This window comes from Hylobates moloch, unplaced genomic scaffold, assembly GCF_009828535.3.
Source record: "Hylobates moloch isolate HMO894 unplaced genomic scaffold, HMol_V3 SCAFFOLD_12, whole genome shotgun sequence".
NCBI lineage: Eukaryota > Metazoa > Chordata > Mammalia > Primates > Hylobatidae > Hylobates > Hylobates moloch.
In genome coordinates, this window is record NW_026652287.1 from 61,694,708 (window position 1) to 61,706,776 (window position 12,069).

At 43.6% G+C, this 12,069-nt stretch overlaps 1 pseudogene; it reads right to left on the reverse strand.

Annotated features, from left to right (window-relative positions):
* Window positions 1-7,668: 7,668 nt before the first annotated feature.
* LOC116478860 (aldo-keto reductase family 1 member B1-like) lies at window positions 7,669-8,879 on the reverse strand (annotated as a pseudogene).
* Window positions 8,880-12,069: the final 3,190 nt, after the last annotated feature.

The window sequence follows — 12,069 nt, forward strand, 5'->3', positions numbered from 1 at the left end:
AAAAGATGATTTCTCTTTTGATTGGCAAGTTATTTGATTATTTTAAAGATCCTTTTTATTGTATTTTGGACAATGAAAGTCCTACTTTTTTGGAATATATTAAATTTTCTTTCTTGCCTAAGGTAAAATTCTTTTGTGTGTGAATGTTCTATCGATACTTAAAAAGAATGTATATTATTTGACCTATACAGCATTAATGTATTTTCTCTATTAAATCACAGTTGTATGTTGTTATTCAGATCTTCCTTGTCTATTTTAAAAAACAGACTTATTAAGATGTCATTTGTATACCATACAATTCACTGATTTAAGGTATGCAGTTCAGTGTTTTTTGGTACATTCACAGAGTTAGGTAGCAATCACTATATTCTAATTTAGCCTAACTTATCAAAATCTATGCAGATTTATAACAACTTAGGTCCAGTGAAATATAGAATCCTCAATAGCTCCTTTATACTCCCTTCTAATGCTATTATTATGCATTTATAGTATAATAGTATTTATGCATTTTTAATAGTATTCATGCATTATTATTGTGTGTATGCTAATATGTTATACATATTATTATACATATTATGTTTTTATATCTTAACAACTCAACAATTCTTTGGTATCATTAATGCATTATGCAGTCTGAAGTCTTTTAAAGAAATTGAGAGAAGAAAGGAGAAAAAGTATATCTACACAGTTGGGCACAGTGGCACATGCCTGTAATCCCAGCACTTTGGGAGGCCAAGGAGTGGATGGCTTGAGTCCAGGAGGACTTGATGTCCACTTTGGGCAACATAGTGGAACGCTGTCTCTATGAAAAATATGAAAATTAGCCAGGTGTGGTGGCACGCATATCTATAGTCCCAGCTACTTGGGAGGCTGAGGTGGAAGGATTGCTTGAGCCCAGGAGGTCAAGGCTGCACTGAGCTGTGATCATACCACTGCACTCCAGTCTGGTGACAGAGCAAGACCCTGTCTCAAAAAAAAAAAAAAGGTGTATCTATAGAGTTTTTAAATTTTATTTATTTATTTATTTATTTATTTATTTATTTATTTATTTATTGAGATGGAGTTTTGCTCTTGACACCCAGGCTGCAGTGCAGTGGTGGGATCTTGGCTCACTGCAAACTCTGCCTCCCGGATTCAAGAGATTCTCCCGCCTCAGCCTCCCAAGTAGCTGAGATTACAGGCACCCACCACCTCGCCTGGCTAATTTTTGCATTTTTAGTAAAGATGGGGTTTCACCTTGTTGGCCAGGCTGATCTCGAACACCTGACCTCAGGTGATCCACCCGCCTCGGCCTCCCAAAGTGCTGGGATTACAGTGTGAGCCACCATGCTCTGCCATTACCTTTCAATTTACCCATTCTGCTTGTCTTTGTTTATTACTATAGTTTGAGCTACCGTCTCATGTCCTTTCCTTTTCCCAGTATAGCTTTGCTCTCACCTTTCATGTAGCATCAGTGTCAAGTACACTGTATTTCAATAGATTACAGCCCCAACAACACAATTATATACACATTGTTCTATGAAATTACTTTATAAATCAGTTAAAATAAGAAAGGAGAAGAAAGTCAGACATGGTGGATCAAACCGGTAATCCCTGCACTTTGGGAGGCTAAGGCAAGAGGTTCACTTGAGGTCAAGAATTTGAGACCAGCCTGGGCAACATGGTGAGACCCCATCTCTACAAATTATTATTATTATTTTTTTTGAGATGGAGTCTCGTTCTGTCGCCCAGGCTGGAGTGCAGTGGTGTGATCTCGGCTCACTGCAAGCTCCGCCTCTCGGGTTCACGCAATTCTCCTGCCTCAGCCTCCCAAGTAGCTGGGACTATAGGCGCCTGCCACCATGCCCGGCTCATTTTTTGTATTTTTAGAAGAGATGGGTTTCACCATGTTAGCCAGGGTGGTCTCGATCTCCTGATCCACCTGCCTCGGCCTCCCAGAGTGCTGGGATTACAGGTGTGAGCCACCGCACCCGGCCTCTACAAATTTTTTTAAAAAAAATTAGCCAGGTGTAGTAGTGGGCATCTGTGGTCCCAGCTATTTGGAAGGGTGAGGTGGGAGGCTTGCTTGAGCCCAGGAGGTTGAGGCTGCAGTGAGCCGTGTTTACACCACCACATGTCAGCTTAGGTGACAGGGTTAGACCTTGTCTCAAAAAAAAGAGAGAAGAAATATACAATTATATACTGTCTTTTGTAATTTCTACATAATTTCCTTTACCAATGTTCTTTGTATGTGTGTGTTGTGTGTTTATGTATGTTGTGTGTGTGTGTGCGTGCATGTTCACATTACTGTCTGGAGTCACTTGCTTTCTGCCTGAACATTTCTTGTCAAGCAGGTGTGCTATCAACAAATTCAGGTTTTGTTTATCTGGGAATATCTTTATCTTGCCTTCAATTTTAAGAGAGAATTTTGCTGGATATACGATGCTTGCTAGATGAAATTTTATTTTCAGCACTTTGTATCAACGCACTGCCTCTGGCTTCCATTGTTTCTGATGAAAAGACTGCTGTTAATCTTACTGGGGACTTTTTACATGTGACACGTTGTTTGCTCCTGTTGCCTCTAAGATTTTTCTTTGTCTTGCAGCATCTTTACCGTAATATATCTGGATGTGGATCTCTTTGTTTGGCATACTTGGAATTTGTTGAGCTTCTTGGCTGTGTAGATTAATGTTTTTCATCAAATATGAGAAGTTTCAACCTTTGTTTCTTTGAGTACATTGATGCTTCTGTCCTTCCTCTTTACCTGCTAATTCTTCTGTGTGTATTTTAGTGCATATAATGGCATCTCACATCTTCCTGAGGCTTTGATAATTTTTCTTTCTCCTCTTCATTTTTTTTAACTCTCTGTACTCGTGATTGGATAATCTATATTGATCTAGCCTCAATTTCACTGATTTGCTCCTGCCAGCTCAAACCTGCTGTTGAATATCTCTAGTGAAGTTTTAATTTTTTTAATTTTGCTTTTCAATTCTAGAATTTCTATGGGTTTCTGTTTAAATAATTTTGTCTTTTTCTTGATGTTCTCTGTTTGATGATATGTTGTTATCATCCTTTCTTTTAATTCTTTAAGCATGGTTTCCTTTAGTTCTTTAAGGATGTTTGTAATAGCTGCTTTGAAGGTTTTTCTGCTATTTCACCATCTGGGCTTCCTCAATTTCATGTATTTTTAAGTATTTTTCTCCCTGGCCTGTCAAAGAATGAGAGATATATTAATGTATCCCACTAAAAATGTGTTTTGCACATTTTTTTCTTCAGGTTTCTAACTTTCATTTAAAAAATTTTGTTGATGTTAGTAGGTGTATAGTTTTCTATTATGGTATTATTAAATATTGAGCAGGTATAAACTAACATTCATAAAATAAGAGTTAAATATTAATGGCATAACAAATATCTGAGTTTATACCCATCATATTTGAGAAAACACATTATCACACATTTTTTCCCTTTTTATTTTGAAGAATGAATTTGGAGGATTTATACTAGATGTCAAACCTTATTATTATGTTTACCATAGCATATTATTATGTTATCATAAAAGAGTGTGATATTAGCACTAGTGTAGACAGACCATTGTAACAGAACAGAGAGTCTAGAAATAAATCCGCACATATATGGCCACTTAATTTATAATTAAGGAGACAAATGCAGAGTGGTAGACTTGATGTATAGAAGCTCATATATTAATAGTAACCCTGTACGTGTTATAGATGTTACAAATGTTTTCTCTCATTTGGTAGTTTATTCTCTTTTTTTTTTTTTTTTTTTTTTGAGACGGAGTCTCGCTCTGTCGCCCAGGCTGGAGTGCAGTGGCGCAATCTCGGCTCACTGCAAGCTCCGCCTCCCGGGTTCACGCCATTCTCCTGCCTCAGCCTCTCCGAGTAACTGGGACTACAGGCGCCCGCCACCACGCCTGGCTAATTTTTTGTATTTTTAGTAGAGAAGGGGTTTCACTGTGGTCTCAATCTCCTGACCTCGTGATCCGCCCACCTCGGCCTCCCAAAGTGCTGGGATTACAAGCGTGAGCCACCGCGCCCGGCTGGTGGTTTATTCTTTAACCCTTTAACTTAAACCTCTACTTTTTTCTTAATAGCTGTAGAGCGTAATAAAAAAGAAAAAAAAAAACTCTTTTTTTTTTGGTCACACAGAGTTTATTATTTTTATTTTATTTTATTTTTTTGAGACTGGGTCTCACTCTGTCACTCAGGCTGGAATGCACTGGTGTGATTACCGCTCACTACAGCCTCGACCTCCCCAGGGTCACATGATCTTCCCACCCCAGCCTCCTGAGTAGCTGGGACTACAGGCACATGCCACTATCCCTGGCTAATTTTTGTATTTTTTGTATAGATAGGGTTTTACTATTTGGCCAGGCTGGTCTTGAACTCCTGGGCTCAAGTGCCTGCCTTGGCCTCCCAAAGTGCTGGGATTACAGGCAGGAGCCACCGCGCCCAGCCTACTTTTTAATTTTAGGTGGTCAAATATGTTGCTTGTTCTTTTTTGGATCCTAGGTCTCATGAGATAATTACTAGAACTTTCTCTAACCCAAGTTTATAAAAATATTTCCCTCTAATGATATAAAAAGGGCTTTTTAAATACTTAGATCTTAATTTTCATTCAGAACTTATTTTCATGCACAATGCATGAAAATAGGTGTCTAACAACAGCAATTGTCACTTTACCATTTATTGACTAAGCCTTTCTTCCCCCAGTAACTTAAAGGGCCAAATTTTTATCCTGTACATTCCCACATGTAACTGTCTGTGCTTTGGGGCTGTCTGTTCTGTTCCACTGGTTTATTTGCTCTTGGGCCAATATCACATTCTTTTAATAAATATAACTTACTACTATATTTAGAGTTGTGCTAGAACAGTGTCTCTTCATAGTTTTTTTCCCCAAGCCTTTCTAATCTAGATACACTGGCCTAGGCCAGGCAAAGCTCATAAGTCAGATTCCAATGAATATCTTTGATGGTAGGGAAACAACCACACAAATACACTGGACAGAATTCTATCTATCTCCAGCCCCATGCTGCCCTGAAGTCTCACTTTTTCGGGGTCAGCTCTTTTTTTTTTTTTTTTTTTTTAGATGGAGTCTCACTTTGTCGCCCAGGCTGGAGTGCAGTGGCACGATCTCTGCTCACTGCAAACTCCGCCTCCTGGGTTCAAATGGTTCTCCTGCCTCAGCCTCCCAAGTAGCTGGGATTACAGGTGCCTGCCACCACACCGGGATAAATTTTGTATTTTTAGTAGAGACAGGGTTTCACCAAGTTGGCCAGGCTGGTCTCGAACTCCTGACCTCAAGTGATCTGCTTGCCTCGGCCTGTCAAAGTCCTGGGATTACAGGTGTAAGCCACCATGACTGGCCCAGGGTCAGCTCATTCTTTCTACTATTCTTCTTAGCTCTCATTTCACACTTAACTCTCTCTGTAAACCACCATCTCTCCATTTCCTCCTCCAGGATAAACTTTCCTTCCATTTTACAGAGCAAAATCCATGATATAGAAACCCCTTAACTTTCTTTCTTTTTTTTTTTTTTTTTGAGACAGAGTCTCGCTATTGCCCAGGCTGGAGTGCAGTGGCGCGATCTCGGCTCAGTGCAGGCTCTGCCCCCCCGGGGTTCACGCCATTCTCCTGCCTCAGCCTCCCGAGTAGCTGGGACTACAGGCGCCCGCCACCTCGCCCAGCTAATATTTTGTATTTTTAGTAGAGATGGGGTTTCACTGTGTTAGCCAGTATGGTCTCGATCTCCTGACCTCGTGATCCGCCCACCTCGGCCTCCCAAAGTGCTGGGATTACAGGCGTGAGCCACCGCGCCCGGCCAGAAACCCCTTAACTTTCTAATGGCAAACCGACAAACTGACCCTTAAATCCATCTGTTTCTTTCCCTATTATTAAAATAAGAGTAGAGTCCTGCCCTCTCTCTTCCTCTCAAGCTAAAGTAAGCTCTGTTGAGTGAGATCTGGTTTCCTCCCACACCCTTAGGACACGGCTCGGCTTGGTCCTCCCTGTCTGTGTTTAAACATGCCTGTCCCTCCCACTCGAACACACACATGTTCACACACACATCTTTAGGCTCCAGATTCTCCTGCAGCCATCTTGCTACCTCCTCTTGTTCAAAGCTACACTTCTAGAAAAAGTTGTCTAACTCATTGTTTTTTCTCTCATTCATTTCTCGGCCTACTGCAAGGGCCGCCGGTCACTTCCTTACTGTTAAATCTTTACTAATATTCCTGTCTCCAGTCTTGCTCTCCTCCAAACCGTTTCTCACCATAGAAGCCAGAATAATCCTTTTAAGATGCAAATTTGGATATATGATTCCCCTCCTTAAAAACTTTTCATGACTTCTTATTGATCTCAAGGTCCTAACTCCTTGACAAGGCCTCTGCCTCCAGTCTTCTCAATCCCGTGAGCCCTTTCCAATCCTAAATTCTGGTCACACCAAGACTTTCCCCGTCCCTGGCTTCCTCACTATGCCTTCACCTGGTCTTTCATTCCACACGTTTGCCTGGCTAGCTCCTACTCACCTTCAGTACTCCAGCAAGAAGACGCTAGTGACCACCCTACCACTCCTTCCCCGACCCCAAGACCACATGAAACACCCCTACTTTGTATTTTCCCGGCACCCAGTACTTATTCTCACTACGTGGAACATTCCTTACACTGTTTACTTCTCTCTCTCTCCAACTAGATGGAAAACACTTTGTCAAACAGGGTCATTTCTTAATTATTATTTAACTCCAACATTTAGCAAAGTGCCTATCGCACAGAAGATGGATTATGGCTATCAGAAATGAATGAACGAATAGCTCCTCTATTAGCCACAGAACTCAGCATCACCTGTGACCTTTTGTTTTAACTAAAGCTATTCACTCATTCATTCATCTTATTGCGATAAAAACACATATCATAAAATGTACCATCTTAGCCATTTTTAAGTGTACAGCTCAGTAGTGTTAAGTGTATTTACATTGCTGTGAAGCAGAACTCCAGAACCTTTTCATCTTGCAGAACTGAAACTCTGTACCCACTAAACGATTCCCCATTTCTCTCCTGCTCCCAGACCCTGGTAACCACCATTCTACTACCTCTACGAATTTGACTGCGTTAATACCTCCTATACTGAAAACATTTGGTAGTTGTCCTTTTATGCCTGGCTTATTTTACTCAAGGTTTATCCAGATTGTGGCAAGTGATGGGATTTCCTTCCTTTTTAAGGCTGCTTAGTATTCCATTGTGTGTAAATACTATATTTTATCTGTTCACCTGTGAACATCCATGAACATCCTATTTTTACCTGTCTGTGACTTTTTGTGATGATTTTCTATGGTATTTAGAATTTTGGATTTTTTGCAAGTTGCTGATTCCACAGCATTCAAATATACTGTTACAAAGAATACATGCAAATATATGCTTTCTATAAATACAAAGGGCTTTTTAAGATAGAAGCTTTTGTTACTATCATAAAGTTGTTCATGCTTTTTGTAATAAGAAGCTCTTTTTATTAAAATGTTTTATATTTTAACATATATTTCACTGTATCAGTCCTTATTTTTTTTTTCCACAAAAACACTTTTTATTTAAGGCAAAGAGAAGTCTTGCTGAAGGGATTACAGTTCCAAGCAGCCAAAACTCAACTGTTAGTGGCACTATTTTGACCTGGCAGATTTTGCTTCTCTTTGGTCAGAAAAGGGTATTGAGGTTGTACTTTCCCCAGTGGGGCAAAAAGGAGGGCAAAGCAAACTGGAAGAGACTTCTACTCTATTGACTGGGCTCTTCAGATCCAACATCAAGCTAGACACGCCCTTGCTGGCCACTCTACAGGTTGCTGTCCCACTGCTGAGTGACACAGGCCATACTACATTTGCAAGGAAAAAAATGAGACAGGAAACACAGGTATAGGTCACTTAGGGATGAGCAGGCATCCACAGCTTCAAAACTCTTCATGGAAGGGGTAATGCTTGTGGGAGGCACAGCTCACCAAGGCACAGACCCTCCAGTTCCTGTTGTAGCTGAGTAAGGAGGTCATATCCTGGCTGTTCAGTTCAAAGTCAAAGACCTTAAAGTTGTCAGCAATGAGTTCTGGTGTCACAGACTTAGGGATCACCCCCAAGTTCCTCTGCATGAGGAACCGGATCAGGACCTGGGCTGTAGTTTTATTGTGCTTGGCTGCAATCGCCTTGATCCTGGGATCCCCCAGGAGGGAAGGGTCCTCAGGGTTGGCCCAGGGCCTGTTGGGAGTGCTGAGGGGGCTATGGGCGGTCACCATGATGCCTTTGGACTGGCAGTACTGGATTAACTTCTCCTGAGTGAGGTGAGGGTGGCACTCAATCTGGTTAACCACAGGCTTATACTTTAAGCCAGGTTTGTTTAAGAGCCTCTCCACCTGGAGATGGTTGAAGTTGGAAATGCCAATAGCTTTCACCAGCCGTTCATCCACCAGCTCTTCCATGGCTGCCCGTGTGTCCAGAATGTTGGTGTCACTGGGAACCACATTACCCAACTCATTCAATGGAAAAATTCCTTCCCAGGCTTAAAGCCAGTCAGCCAGTGAATAAGGTAGAGGTCCAGGTAGTCCAGCTTCAGGCTGCTGAGGGTCTTCTGGCAGGCTCCTTTCACCAGGCCCTTCCCATGGTATGTGCACCACAGCTTACTAATGATGAAGAGCTCCTCATGCTTCACCACCTGCTCCCTGAGCTTCTCCTGAATGGCCACCCCCACCTCATTCTCATTCTAGTACACGTGGGCACAGTCAATGTGGCAGTACCCGATACTGATGGCCACCTTCACGGCCTCAGTCACCAGGCCTGGAGGGGACTTCCAGGTGCCCAGCCCCAGGATGGGCATCTTGGCGCCATTGTTGAGCACATGGTGGCTGGCCATGGCTGCTGCGCTCTCTGGAATTGTTTCATACTGTCTTGTGTGCCTTGGAAGACTTCTCTCCTGTTCTCTGCCATGCTAACCAGTGCTATGTATAACCCTGCCCAGTACAGGGTGGTGAGGGAGGGGTGCCTGTCTCTTCAGCACAAGGCTACTTCCACTCCCCACTTCCAGCAAAAGCTGATCTGACCATGGAACAATGATCAGAAGTAGGAAAATAGCACTGGCCAGGTGCAGTGGCTCATACCTGTAATCCCAGCACTTTGGAAGGCTGAGGCAGGAGGACTGTTTGAGCCTGGGAGTTTGACACCAGCCTGGGCAGCATAGGAAAACCCCGTCTCTACAAAAATTTTAAAAATTAGCCAGGTGTGGTGGCACATGCCTGTAGCCCCAGCTACTTGGGTGGTGGAGGTGAGAGGATCACTTGAGCCCAGGAGAGCAATGATTGCCCCACTGCACTCCAGCCTGGGCAACAGAGCAGGACCCTGGCTCAAACAAACAAACAGAACCCAAAAACCCAAACCCACCAAAAAAAAAAAAGACAAATAAAAAATTAAGGAAAATAACATTTACATAATACTATTAACAGACTTACAGATCCAATCTGATTTTCTCGTTTTTCCCACTGATGTCCTTTCTGTTCCAGAATCCATTCTAGCAGCCTATGGGGCATTGTTGTCGTGTCCCCTTCATCTCCTCCACTACGGAGCAGTTTCTCAGCCTTTCTTCATTTTTCATGACGATATTTTTGAACAGTGCTGGCAGCTATTTCATAGAATGTTCCTCAGCTTGAGTTTCTATGATATTTCCTCATGATCAGATTGAGACTGTGTATTTGGCAAGAATGCCACATGGGAGCAAGACTGTGCACTTCTTGGTACATTGCAGCAGGGGGTCCGTGATGTCTCTGTGTTTTATTGCTGGTGATGTGAACTGTGATCACTTGGTTAAGATGGTGTCTTCCTGGTGCACCACTGTGCCCAGCTAATTTTTAAATACATTTTGTAGAGACAAGGTCTTGCTATGTTGGCCGGGCTGGTCTCAAACTCCTGGCCTCAAGTGATCCTCTTGCCTCGGCCTCCCAAAGTGCTGGGATTACAGATGTGAGCCATCATCTGGCAACTCTCTCACTGTTTCTACCCAGTTCCCATATACCTCTTGTAGGTAACCATCTCATTAGCTTCTGATTTATTCTTCCTATACTTCTTTTGCAGATATGATCCCCTGCCCAATTTTGATAGTAAATGAACAGGTGCAGCAGCCAAGGCTTGAGAAGGACATGGTAATAAAGCATGCAGATTTCTCAGACATGAAGGTGTGGGTCACCCCACAGGTGAACTACTTAGACCAGGAGAGGTGTGCTAGCCAAGGGTGAGGGAATCTAGAATGTGTAGTAGGGGAGGCAGATGATGAAAACCAGCTATAGCCTTGAGGTCAGCTGTAGCAGTAGGAGCTGCTGTTCATCCTTCATCCCACTAGCTGTCCTCTTGGAGGCTTCTCCAGGAAAGGAGGCCGTCCAGAATCCCAGAGAAGCTGTTCACCGATGGGATTAACTTACTATGTGTAAGTAAGAAGTGGATCCAAATGACACAAGAAGTGGATTGTAGTGGAGGTCATTGTGTGCCTCCCAGATCTCACATTCGGGTTGGAGGGACCCATTTCCCCAGCTGTGTTTTCTAAAGTCTCATAGGTACATAGCACAGCAATATGTATATACAACAGAGTCTTGCCAAGCACAGTGGCTCATGCCTGTAATCCCAGCATTTGTGGGGCTTAGGTGGGAGGATCACTTAAGCCTAGGAATTCAGGACCAGCCTGGCAACATATTGAGACCCTGTCTTTACAAAAAATTGAAAAATTAGCCGGGCATGGTGGTCCACAACTATAGTCCCAGCTACTCGGGAGACTGAAACAGGGGGCTCTCTTAACTCTTTTTTTTTTTTTTTTTTGAGACGGAGTCTCGCTCTGTCACCCAGGCTGGAGTGCAGTGGCGCAATCTCGGCTCACTGCAAGCTCCGCCTCCCGGGTTCACGCCATTCTCCTGCCTCATCCTCTCCGAGTAGCTGGGACTACAGGCGCCAGCCACCACGCCCGGCTAATTTTTTGTATTTTTAGTAGAGACGGGGTTTCACCGTGGTCTCGATCTCCTGACCTCGTGATCCGCCCGCCTCGGCCTCCCAAAGTGCTGGGATTACAAGTGTGAGCCACCGCGCCCGGCCTCTCTTAACTCTTAAGCCCAGGAGGTCAAAGCTGTAGTAGCAGGCCATGATGGTGTCACTGCACTCCAACCTGAGTGACAGAGCAAGACCCTGTCTCTAAAGCACACCCATACTCACACACACACACACACACACACACACACAGAGAGAGAGAGAGAGAGAGCCAGAGAGAGAGAGAGAGAGAGAGAATCTTCTCTATAAGAACAAAGTACACGCACAGGCCAGGACTGAGACTGGAGTTTGGGGAATGGGAAGGATTTCGATATATGGAATTGGGAGGAAATGGCCCACCAGATGGCACATCAGAATGAGGCGGGCATTTCCAGCTTTTCTTGATCATCCTCCACCTCCCTCTCCCTAAAAGGAAGAATCCTCCTCCTTCCCTCTCCCACTTCCCTCTGCCCTAGACACACTCCGATCTCACAAGCCATTCTGGCTGCTGCGATTTTTAGTTTTATCCATCGTCTAGCTGAGATTAAACTGGAATGTTCCATTTGCTCTTTTGGTTCTCAAGTTGGCCCAGGGCTTCCCACCTATGGGTGCAGCTGGATCTTTTTCACTGTAATAGAACAAATGCTCTGATCTCCACCACAAAGTGTTTCTGAGGGTGCCCGGCCTTAGTGAGTTCCTGGGCACTCCCCGTAATGTACCCAGGCCATTCATATCTAAGGCCCCCAAAGTCTCCTGAGGGCCTCAGTGGAGCCTCTGTTTCAGCTCCTTCTTCTTCTTCACAAAGTTGATACACCTATGCCAAGGGCATGGATTCCTGATTTTTATAAGAATCACTTCCTAGAGGCATCGAAGTGGTTTCTGCGTTCCCTCCAGTCCCCATTTGGCTGAAGGCACGGAGGATCGTTCACGGGGGTGGGGGAAAGTCACTCTCTTTGTAAGGACTGCAAAACAGCACTTGTCTCTCCCCAAATCCCAGTTTCTTCTGCACCTCAGTTTCCCCCCAGAAACCTCTGCAAAGGAAA